Here is a 12449-nt window from a genome sequence, read left to right on the forward strand (position 1 = left end):
TAATCCCATCGCTAACGTGGACGTTGGCATGTAAGACAGACGGCTATAGTTTTAGGACTTTTTAGATAATTTTCCCAAAAATACAAGGCAAAGATAGAGCCTATAGTTTTAGTACAAGCTTGCTGGTGCTTGTAACTAGTGGTGACAATTTTTACATTTCTCAAACACACCTAGGGAGAAAAATTGCTGAGACAAGTTAGAATTCGAGAGAAAATTACCAAAAAAGTCATAAGCGTATTGTACAAATGTCAATTCAGTTCTAAACCTTTCAATTTGGCCAAATAGTCTTAAACCTTTTGACATGCCAATGTAGTCATCTCGGCTAATTTTGATCGAAAATTGCTGACGTGCACAATGGCCTTCCTACGTGGTACATCTAGTACTGACATCGACAGTTTTTATAATATTGTGAATTTTTTGAATTTTTTATATACTTTTTCCTTTTTTCTTTACTTTTTTTTCCCTTTGTGGACTGGCGAGGGCGTCGCAGCCAAAGGGCTGATTGGAATTTCCAAGATTGACACGGCTGATTGGAGTATCAAGGGATTTTCAACATTTAGACAAATGAACTTAACCACCAAAGGGCTTGTAGGATATTCAATGGATTTTCGAATAGTGTGTGCGAGCCCTTGGATTATTAAAAAATAGTGTAAATTTTAGATACTATACTTTCAGAATGGCCACTACCTTATTATTGCAAAAAAGTATTGTAGATAATTGAGAACGGTCGTATCACCTTCCATAGCAACAAGTATTCCACTACATATTCTTATCCAAAATAACTAGATCAACCACCTAAATACTTATGGCTTTACCTGTGAATTTATTAACCAAAATAGTTATATTATCGCATGAATGTCCGATATAACAGGGAAAATATAACACATTTTATTTTTTACCCAATGACCACTTACATACTTTTATTTTTGTAAATATTGTTCATATACCTCTAAGCAAAACCTCGCTTCGAAAATGACCCCTCCTTGCAAACTCGTTTTAGCATCTCAATTGCTTAGTGTTTAAAGGTTTGGTGTTTAATTGGTTTTTAGTGTTTGGGTGGGATGTTGGAATTTACGATTTGGGAAAGGGCATTTTTGGAAAGAACATAAACAAGGTCATAAGAATAATTGAGGTAAAGGTGCAAAATCGACTCCAAAAGTAAAACTCAAATAAGTATTTAATATTTTTCATAAGTAGAGATATGTAAATGGTTATTAAGTAAAAGACAAGATAAATTTCCGACATTTTTCCGTTTATAATGAATCTTCTATATGTTTTGGAGCGTTTCAGTATAAGCATTCGTAATTTACTTCACTTAACTATTTAAGTCGATGAGTACTTTTTCTAATGGCATTGCTGCAAAAAATTTGTAGGGGAATGGCATGAATCAAGCTCCTCACACTTGTCGTAAAGAGACACTCGTAGATGTCCCTACTCCTTGATTTTAACTTATAAAAATCTTCAATCAATTTACGCGCTCCCCTTACGTGTCGGTCCATTTTTTTCCCTGAAGGCGACTCAAGTGGCGAGATTGATTGACTTGGTCGCAAAATTAGATCAATAGTAAAGCGTGTTTCGTCGCCCTGTGGCTAGCGACAAAAAGGGTTTGTTTTCTATTGTCGTTTTCGATTTCCATTTTGGCATAGGACTCTCGGATAAAAGTGGTTTGACTTAATTGATCGAGCTTGAAAGATGGAAGACTATCTTTGCTTCTTCGGCCTGCCCTACACGGCGCCGTCCATCTAAAGATCGAGCCACACCGCTCCATCTGTCCTCGTGAAATTGGGCCACGAAGACTTTATGCTTATTCTAATCTGTTGACCCTCCATTGCATTGGAAGGTCATCACGACGAACAAGCACTAAGCAACTCCCTTTGCGATCGCTTGATCGACATCATTGAGAGTGGTAATTGTGGCACTTGCTCCAAGGGGAAGTGCTTCAGCAGGTAAAACGTTTGGAACTTTATGTTTTAAAAGGCATGAAGTCTCTCGATTTTGACTTTAGTGGTCGATCAGAAGGTGAACAGGAAAGATGGTAAATGTCCGAGTGGGGCACATTAATGGAAACGCACGCGAGTGAAATACTAGAGAATGATGATTGACGCACACAAGAGACCCCTGACATGTTTAGCAAGCACCAATAATTACCCATAGTGTAGTAATTTTTCGAGGTATGATGGTCAAACTAGAGTCGCCCCCTTACAAGGCCAGGTTGAGCACTTAACTCCCTTACTACTACTGAAATCATCTCATGTGCTTCCGTTGATTTTGGGGATAATTACCCAATCAATTCTAAACATATTTTACGGATGTCAATTAAGTTATAAACTTTTCAATTTTATCAATGTACTAAATTTTTTAGCGAATTTCAATGTAATCATTCCAATCAATTACGGCTAGAAATTGCTAGCGTGAGGAGTGTAAACTTATCCACATCAACGTGTCAGGTAAGATACACTCGGCAGCAATTGGACGCTCCTAAGCGATTTCCGACTACAATTGGCCAGATAGTGTACATTGGAATTTCGCCCAAGGTTTAGAACTATTTTGACAAAATTGGAAAATTTATGCCTCAATTGACATCCCTACAATAAGTTTAGAACTGAATTGATAATTTTTTCTCAATTTTGTGGCTCTCATGATGGACGAGAGAGAAAAGTATCCAAATGCTTGAATTCAACCGATTTCTTCATATTGTAGCATTCCGCCATCCCCTTAGCTTGAAGGAGATTGGAACAATCCTAGAGAGAGAAAGTTTACCAGAATGCTAAACTACATTGCATTTCTGAATAATTTATCTTCTGCTATAATCCTAACAAATTATTAGGTAAACAAACTTTGAATAAAAGTTTTAGTATCTTTAGATTTCATCCACCGGCAAAGAAGAGAAGTTATATGGTCGTCTTATAACCTTGTCTTACAACTTTGCCAAAGAGGAATATTTGGGAGGGTCGGGTTTTCTTGCATTTCTAGTTGCAGGAAATTCGCTCCAATCGTATGACTGATGAATTGCATATATGGACACCATCCACATTTATATTGAGTTTCATGCCGGTGATGCCCATAATGTTGGCCCAAAAATTCGATTGCAACAATCTAAAGTTAGAATTCAAGCAACCAAGGAATATGGAAAAGTGAATCAAGCAAGCAAAATGAAATATAGAATCAAATACAAAAGAGAGTCAGCATAGAATAGCTTGCTCAAGGGATTTACAGTGGTTCGGCTCCCACCTACTCCATTCTCTGAATCTGATTGAGAGATTCTCCAAAATCCACTAGTCGAATCCAAGTACAGAGGTGGGTTGATCCGAAGCCATTACGAACTGTCTGCCATGCCTCGAAGGCTTTACACTTCACGCTCAAGTCTATATCTCACCTCACTTGCCATTTCCAAATGTAAATAAATGCACAAAAGGTTTCCCCATCTAGATATACAATACAAGGTATCATCTGTTCCCCCAAGGACCCTAGAGGTCTTACTGATACTAAAACCCAAGCCAAACTAGCCGTTAGACATGCTGCAAATGGTTAAATTTTCGCTCGATGCGGCTTCCGGAAGCCCGCTTCATAAATTTCAATTGCCTGCTTAATCACAAGAAAGATTGAGCGAAGTACTTGCCTGGCAAGTCACCCACGGTTCCGCCATTTTAACAGTGCCGTTAAAGGCATAGTAAGTGCCGCTCGAAGTACTTTTTGCGACACTGTCACAAGTACCACCAAAACCTTCGGACTTCAAAATCTCTTCAAATTTAATCTAGATCGGATATACGCAAACAAAGTTAATTATTAAGTTATGGTCTGTACTCATCAAAATACGCAAGGTTAAGATATAAGTTTTAACCTGTCCGATCAAAGATGTGGTGGGAAGAAGCTCCTCCGATGAGAGATGAAACAATAATGGAACCCATTTGGAAAAGGATCGTGATTTTCTATTGACGTTTCAATTTACACCCTTCAAATGCGCAAATGACTGGTGGATTGAGTACAAGCACTAAGAGCTCATCTGAAAAGTCATATCTAGCGGTCCTGTTGGAAATCAATGGAATCCACCTTTTTTCTAATGGTACAAAATTGACCCAAGATGCGCTTGTTGGGAATCGAGCACCGATTCCAGAAAAATAACATAAGCAAACGATCCTCACTAGCAAAATATAATAATAAAAGAACAGAATCGAAAAGAACACACTAGAAAATTTGTTATCGAAGTTCACCCAAACTTGGGCTACGTCTCCGCGCAGAGGCACTCTGCGAATCCACTAGATTTCGAAGAAAGTAGGAATACAATGATGATCTTCTCTCAAGATAGAGGCACAAAGAGATTGAGAACACTCACAAAGAAAAAACTCACTTTTTTCTTCTCTCTTTTCTTTTCTCTCTATTTTCTTCTCAGCGCTTGACGGCTAACTTCTATCATTAACTGATATATAAAGCGTAGCTTTTAACCTAAAAGCAAAATTAATAGAAAAGACAAAAAAGCCCTTAATAACAATATTTGGCTTCATCCTCCAACAATCTCCCACTTGAAGACAAATACATCCGATGCACCAAGCAACTTTGCATCCATTTACTTCAAAAGCTAGTAACCTGAACTTGTGCCTCTGCGATACTCCTCATCAATTAACATGGAGTAATACCAATGGTAGTAGTACAGAAAATAAGTTTCTCTCTATCTACTACCTTGGTAAACATATCAGCTGGATTCTTCGAGCCATCAATCTTCTGTAACTTTAACTCATTATCTTTTAATGCTGACCTGATGAAATAATAACGCTTCTTGATATGTCTAGTTCTTGAGTGATAAGCTGCATTCTTTGCTAAGTGTACTGCACTTTGACTATCACTCCACAGTGTGCTCACTGGCTGCTTTCGATGTAGCTCCTCCATGTAATCTTGTAACCACATGATTTCCTTGGAGGCTTCCGTGATCGCCACGTACTCTGCTTCCGTCGTCGATAGAGCCACTACTTTTTGTAGTTGAGATACCCAACTCACTGCTGTACCTGCAACTGTAAAGACATATCCAGTGGTACTCTTACCACTATCTCGATCACCCGAGTGATCTGCATCCACATAACCCTGTAATTCTAGAGATGCCCCTCCATAACAAAGAGAGTAATTTGATGTACTTGATAGATATCTCAATATCCATTTTACTGCATTCCAATGCTCTTTGCCCGGGTTCTGCAAATATCGACTCACAACTCCCACTGCCTGTGCAATATCTGGTTTCATGCTCACCATGGCATACATTAAACTTGCCACTGCTGATGCATATGGGACTGCTGCCATCTCATCTTTCAAAGCCTGAGTACTCGGACACATAACCTTAGAAAGTTTGAAGTGACTCGCTAGAGGAGTCGCAACCGGTTTTGCCTTATCCATGTTAAATCTCTTAAACACCTTCTTCACATAGTCTTCTTGCGACAACCACAATTTCTTATTTTTTCTGTCTCTAATGATTTTCATGCCTAAGATATTCTTGGCCTCTCCCAAGTCTTTCATAGCAAACTGCGATGCCAACATCTTCTTCACTTTTGCGATTCTCTTCATATTGGAACTAGCCATCAGCATGTCATCCACATATAAAAAGAGATATACGATATCACCATCGCTATACTTGCGAAAATAAACACAATGATCAGCTTCACAGTGCGCAAAACCTTTTTCTTCCATGAAACCATCAAACTTTAAGTACCATTGCCGCGGAGCTTGCTTCAAGCCATACAAGCTTTTCTTCAAGTGACATACCATGTGCTCTTTACCTTTGACCTCAAAACCTTTAGGTTGCGCCATGTATAACTCTTCATCTAGGTCCCCATGCAAAAACGCCGTTTTCACATCCAATTGCTCGAGATAAAGATCCTCAACCATAACTATACTAAGCAAAACTCTTATCGATGTCATCTTTACTACCGGTGAAGATATTTCGGAGTAGTCGATTCCTTCTTTCTGAGAAAAGCCCTTGACCACAAGTCTCGCTTTGTATCTGATACTACCATCTGCTTCATTTTTTATCTTGTACAGCCACTTATTTAACAAAGCCTTTTTACCTGTAGGCAACTCGGTCAACTCCCAAGTTTTGTTTTGAAGTAACGAGCTCATCTCGTCTTTCATAGCATGCTCTCACTGCATGTGAGATGTGTCTTTCTTTGCCTCATCATAAGTCTCCGGTTCTCCCGAATCTGTATATAAGACATGGTTCAAAATAATATTAGCCGATGGATAAAAAATTACCTTTGGCGTTCTCACGCGTGTAGACCTCCTCAAGACAGATACTTTAGGGTCGTTAGTATGTTCTGGATCACCGCGTTCCTCTTGAACTCCCTGTTCATTGATGATAGGTTCATCTTGAACCTCCCCTTCAGTTACATTTTGATTCGCCGGAACTATTTTCACAGGTATTGTGTCCAGCTCAATATATTCTGGTTTTACTGCCTTCTCATGCTCCGTCTGATGATCCTTGTACATCTTTTCTTCATGGAATACCACATTCCGACTGCGGATGACTTTGTTATTTTCATAATCCCAAAGCCTATAGCCATACTCATCACCACCATATCCGATGAAGACGCACTTCTGGGACTTAGCATCAAGCTTCTTCCTATCCTCCCTATCAATCAGAGCATATACAATACAACCAAAAGCTTTTAAATATGAATAATCAATCTTTTTACCTGACCACTGCTGTTGCGGTATTTCTCCATCAAGCGCACTAGATGGACTCCTATTAATCAGATAAACAGCTGCATCAACTGTAGCAGCCCATAAGTGTAGCGGATGACCCGCGCGTAGCCTCATGCATCTCGCACGTTCCAGAATAGTTCTATTCATCCTCTCAGCTACACCGTTCTCTTGAGGAGTTCTAGGAACTGTTTTCAACTCATGTATGCCTTCCCGGCTCAAGTATTCAGCAAATTCCTTGCTCGTGTATTCACCACCATTATCAAACTTTAGAGCTTTAATCTGATAACCTGTCTCTTTTTCTACCATGGCCTTCCACATTTTGAACATCCCGAATACTTCTGATTTTTCTCTGAGAGCATAGACCCAAGTCTTCCTTGTTGCATCATCAATGAATGTGACAAAATATCTCTTACCACCATAAGAGAGTTCCTGAGCCGGTCCCCACACATCGGTATGAACCAACTCTAATTTTTTACCTTTATTCTGTCGCTCATTCAACTGAAAACTGACTGCCTTTTGTTTTCCATAAATGCAACTCTCACAGAAATCTAATTCAACTTTCTGCAAACCTGGAAGTAACTTCCTTAAGTGTAATTGATTTACACCATTTTCACCAAGATGTCCCAAACGATAATGCCAAAGAGTAGACAAACTACCTGTAGCCACTGTAGTTGCAACCATATCACTAATATTGTCTCCTTGGAGAAGGTAAAGCGTACCCGTACGTTTTTCCTTTGCTACTACTCTTGCCCCTGAGGTTATCTTCCACTCTCCGCATCCAAAGGCTGTTACCAAACCTTCTTGATCAAGTTTACTAGTTGAGATCAGATTTTTCTTTAATTCTGGGATATGTCTAGTTTCACGCAAAACTAGACGTCTTCCACCTGATGTTCACAATCACAGTTCCTTTTCCAATAATTGGACACATATGGTTGTTTCCCACAACCACTTGCCCAAAATCTCCACTGGCATAATCAGCAAATATGTCTCTTTGCGAGGTGCAATGGAAAGAAGCACCGGAGTCAATAAACCACTTGTCTGTCGTCAAGTCATACCCTGCAGATAAACACAAGTTCTCTAGCGAAGGTTCATCGCTAACAACATTAGCTCCTTGATTCTCATCCCGCTGCTTCTTTTTGTAGGCCTCACACTGAAACCTCCGATGTCCAGTCTGGTGACAAAACCAACACTCATCTTTTGCGACCTCTCTCTTCCCCCTTGACTGTGATCTACCGCGCCTGCTGAATTTTCCTCTGCTTTTACTTCTCCCACGGTTCTCTACTGCTAGTGCCGTGGAAGATATAGATGGCGAAAAATTATTTCCACCTGAAACTTTTCTTCGCATCTCTTCATCCATGATACTACTCACAGCATCATCCAGAGTCAAATCATCCTTCATGGTGCTTGAAATTCCCTGCACTGCGGTGTTGTAGCTTTCCGGAAGAGAACATAAAAATAATAAAGCTTGAAGCTTCATATCTAGATTTATGCCTGCAGATTCCAACTGACCTGTGACTTGCGTGAAACTATTAATATGCTCTGCTACGGAACCTTTATCAGATAACTTCATATTAACCAACTTCTTCAGCAAAAACACCTGATTTGATGTGGATGGCTTCTCATATATATTCGTAAGAATATCCATGGCTTCTTTTGCAGTTTTTGCTTTCGCGATGTGGTACCCTGTCTTTTTCGTCAACCCTAGACGAATCGCACCTAATGCCTTTCGATCAAGAATTTTCCATCCTGATTCTGCTGTCGGATCCACTTCCGCTATTTCAGGTTTCCAACCCTCAAGTGGTGCATAGAGATCTTTCTGATAAAGATAATCCTCGATTTGGAGTTTCCACCATCCGAAATCCTGCCCGTCGAACTTATCGATCCTGATTTTATCTTCTGCCATATCGTTTGCTTTCAATCAAAAGTCACCGAAAAACCCCTCGATGTTCTCGATTAACCAACCAAGCTCTAATACCAGTTGTTGGGAATCGAGCACCGATTCCAGAAAAATAACCCAAGCAAACGATCCTCACTAGCAGAATATAATAATAAAAGAACATAATCGAAAAGAACACACCAGAAAATTTGTTATCGAAGTTCACCCAAACTTGGGCTACGTCTTCGCGCAGAGGCAATCTGCGAATCCACTAGATTTCGAAGAAAGTAGGAATACAATGATGATCTTCTCTCAAGATAGAGGCACAAAGAGATTGAGAACACTCACAAAGAAAAAACTCACTTTTTTCTTCTCTCTTTTCTTTTCTCTCTATTTTCTTCTCAGCGCTTGACGGCTAACTTCTATCAATAGCTGATATATAAAGTGTAGCTTTTAACCTAAAAGCAAAATTAATAGAAAAGACAAAAAAGCCCTTAATAACAATATTTGGCTTCATCCTCCAACAGCGCTTACATGATCCATTCATGCATTCTTCAAATGGCTAAGACCCCAGCACGGAATGTCAATAATTTGCTTCCACCATACCAAAATAACCTCACAATTCGAAAGGGCTTATTCGCCATCTCTCTCCTCTTTATTCCACTTACAACCCAACCGCCGCCTCCATCGTGATGTCATTTGTGACGGATCTACACCGCAACGCCATCGGCGACGGACCTCCACTCTGAAATTAAAGCTAAATGAATCTTCCTAAGATGACTCATTCAATAGTTTTGCATGTCGTATTTGATATTTCGTATATTGATGCCCTCTGTGCTTGCTTGATTGTCTTTCGTTTTTTAGCAGTGTGAGATGAAAGTCCCAAGCACCGATGCTTGTCAGCTCGAGGAGCATGCTCCTCCATCCAGGGATCATGATCATGCGCCTCAAGGCAGCTTGCTCTTTCGGCTTCGATTGCTCATATGAAGCTCTAGCCTCCAAAATCTGAGCAACACAAGCTGGGAATCAATATGTGATTTTTTTTCATCTTGATCATTGCAGAGTGCGATTCTCCTGTAGTGTTCGAGGAGAATCACCGAGTGGTTGGCCGAGTAGGTTAAGGCTCGTTAAATTCTCGGATGGCTTCTCGATCTCTAAAAAACCGGCCCTAGTTCATCGAGCCGTAAGAAAACTCCGAGTATTGCAAACAATGAGAGGCTACAACATCATCTAGGCGAGTCGGACGGCTTAGGGTAAGTCAAATTAATGTAAACAATGAGACAAGGGCCTATCTTGAGTGCCCTCGTCTAGTTTCCTCTAAATGGACAAGATTTTGATCTCCCGTGATAATTAATGTAAAAATCGATATGGCCAAAACCCAACTTTTTTTTTTGTTTCATCCAAAGCACAATTGAGTCGATACCTATTAACTTCTATCATATAGTCTTACGCCTTTTGCAAATATTCGACAATAACCGTCCTTAAAAATTGACAGATTCCTACACGCGGCAAACCAGCAGTGTCGTACACTGCTACGCGATTGCTAACCCGGGATTAACAAAATGACCCGATTGCCATTCGCTAAAAGTTTCATTGACTTACATGCCCATTGACCAAACGTTTTATATGAGTTTGAATACAGTTACACCACAGGTTCTGGGCAATCTAGCGCAATAGTCTTTCACTCCTTTTGCGAGAAATTCAAGGGCGGCAAGGGAAAAAGTTAGATGCTACAAAAGTTTTCTTGCTAAGCCTTGCGGGAAAAGGTCAATCAGATTGGTGCTTTTGACTTTGCCCCAGACAAGCCTTATCCTCTTTCACTGGTAGAAGTTAGGTGAGTCATGGTTCCTCTCAAGAAAACTTGTCCGAGTTCACATTGCGCGATCCTTACGTCATCCTAATGTTTTCGCATTTTCCATGCATCCTAGCCGTGGTTCCAGATTTTAGTGCCATTCCCAATCACATCACACTCAGCGAAGATGGGGAAGAGTCGTAAGTCACTTTTTGCTAATTGGGATATCTTGTGCTTTTTTAGTATATTGCTTTTTGTAAGAGCAAAAAAGACAAAGGGCATTTGGTTGTTTATGGCACGTGGACGACCGGTCAGTGCTAGTCGTCCTATATGACGCTATCAGCGCTGACGTAGATAATATAAAAAAAGATTCGAATTTTTTTATTAATTTTTATTGATTTTTCTTTTTTCGTTTTTCTCTTCTTTTCTTTTTCTTTTCCTCTTTTTACACAAAGTCGGCAACCCCTACCTACCCATGGGTGAGGGCCACGAAGCCCTTACTGGTCGCAAGCGAGGGTCGCAATCACATTGTGGCCGGCGAGGGCATGGATGAGGGCTCATGACACCCTTGCCAGATTTGGTGAGGCAACGGTGCTGCGACCCTTGCACAAGCTGTCATCGACCATTGTGAGGACAAGAGAGGGCCGCAACGCCATCACTGTGGCCCGCGAGGGCTCGTGACGCCCTCGCCCCTTGCTGGCGAGGGGTCATGTCTCTTGCCTAGGGGCCAACGGCCCCACCGGCACATTGAAGAAAAAAAAAAGAAAAAATCAACAAAAAGATTAATAAAAATTCATAATAAATTTTAAAAATTAAAAAATTGTTCAAGTCAGTGCTGGTGCGTGATGTAGAACGTGATGTAGAACGGCTAGTGCTGACTCAACCGCCATGTCAGCGATTTCACTCAAAATTAGCCAAAAGGACTATATTGGTAATTTGTTAAAAGATTTATGATTAAATTGACACAATTAAAAAGTTTGAGACTAAATTGGCAAGTTGTATTAAATTGGTACAATTAAAAAGTTTAGGACTGAATTAGCCGCTATACAATAGATTTATGACTTTTTGAACAATTTTCCACACACATGTGTTTGTAAAATAGGCCAAGTTCTCTAAAAAAACCCTCAAAATTTAGATTTAATCACAATCCTTCCCCAAAATTTCACTCTAGTCCCAAATTTGTCGATGCGTCCATAAATCGCCACTAGTTTCTTTTAAATTATCAACATCAAAGCCAATTAGAAGTTTATTATCAGAACATGCGTCTTCATCAACAGTCTCCCCTATGATGGAACAAACAGTGGTCTCCTTATGTTGATATTCTTGAAGAAACTAGTGGCTATTTTTGGACGTGCAGGCACATTTGAGACTAGAGTGAAAATTAGGAATTTTTTGTAGAAAAAAAAAAAGTTCGGGGGCAGAATGAAATTGGACCTAAAGATAGGTTGTTTTGAGGATATCAGCCCGTGTAAAATAAGAGAAAGAAATTAATCAGGAAAGAAACTTGTGTAATTTGTAATATTGTGGGATTTAAATTGAGGAGAGCCATATAGGTCTTTTTCAATTTACCATTTTGTCCATTTTTAAAATAGGAATATAGATTTAGGTCTTCGTCCAAAAATAAAAGTTGATTTATGCTTGTTTCAGACTACAAAAATTTTATTTGTAGCCAACCTTAGTGAAATTCTAAATTTCGCAAAAACTTTACTTACAAATTTTAATGAACGGAGCATACTTACAACTTTCAATGTATCTTATAGGCTAATCAAAGCTATAAATTAAACCAACAAATTATCATAATTTAAGAGATAAATGTGTTCGTAGACAATATAATTTGTGTTTGCATCCTGAAGTTATTTTTTTTTTAATTTACGTAACGTATTTTATACGGTTTCTTGTAATGTATGACAAGAGGAATTTAGGATGGTATCGCTTCTTTGGTTCAATTATATTTCTCTCACAATAAATATTAAATAGAATAGAATTTCCATTTTTAATATAACTTTTTAGCTAAACGCATATTTTATGGAATATTTCTACTCACGGATCGGAGTGAACATGACCATTGGAGATAAGGTCGCTTTGCAATTTTTATAT

The sequence above is a fragment of the Syzygium oleosum genome, unplaced genomic scaffold, assembly GCF_021117445.2.
Source record: "Syzygium oleosum isolate NSW1041296 unplaced genomic scaffold, Sole_v2.1 Sole_v2.05, whole genome shotgun sequence".
Lineage (NCBI taxonomy): Eukaryota > Viridiplantae > Streptophyta > Magnoliopsida > Myrtales > Myrtaceae > Syzygium > Syzygium oleosum.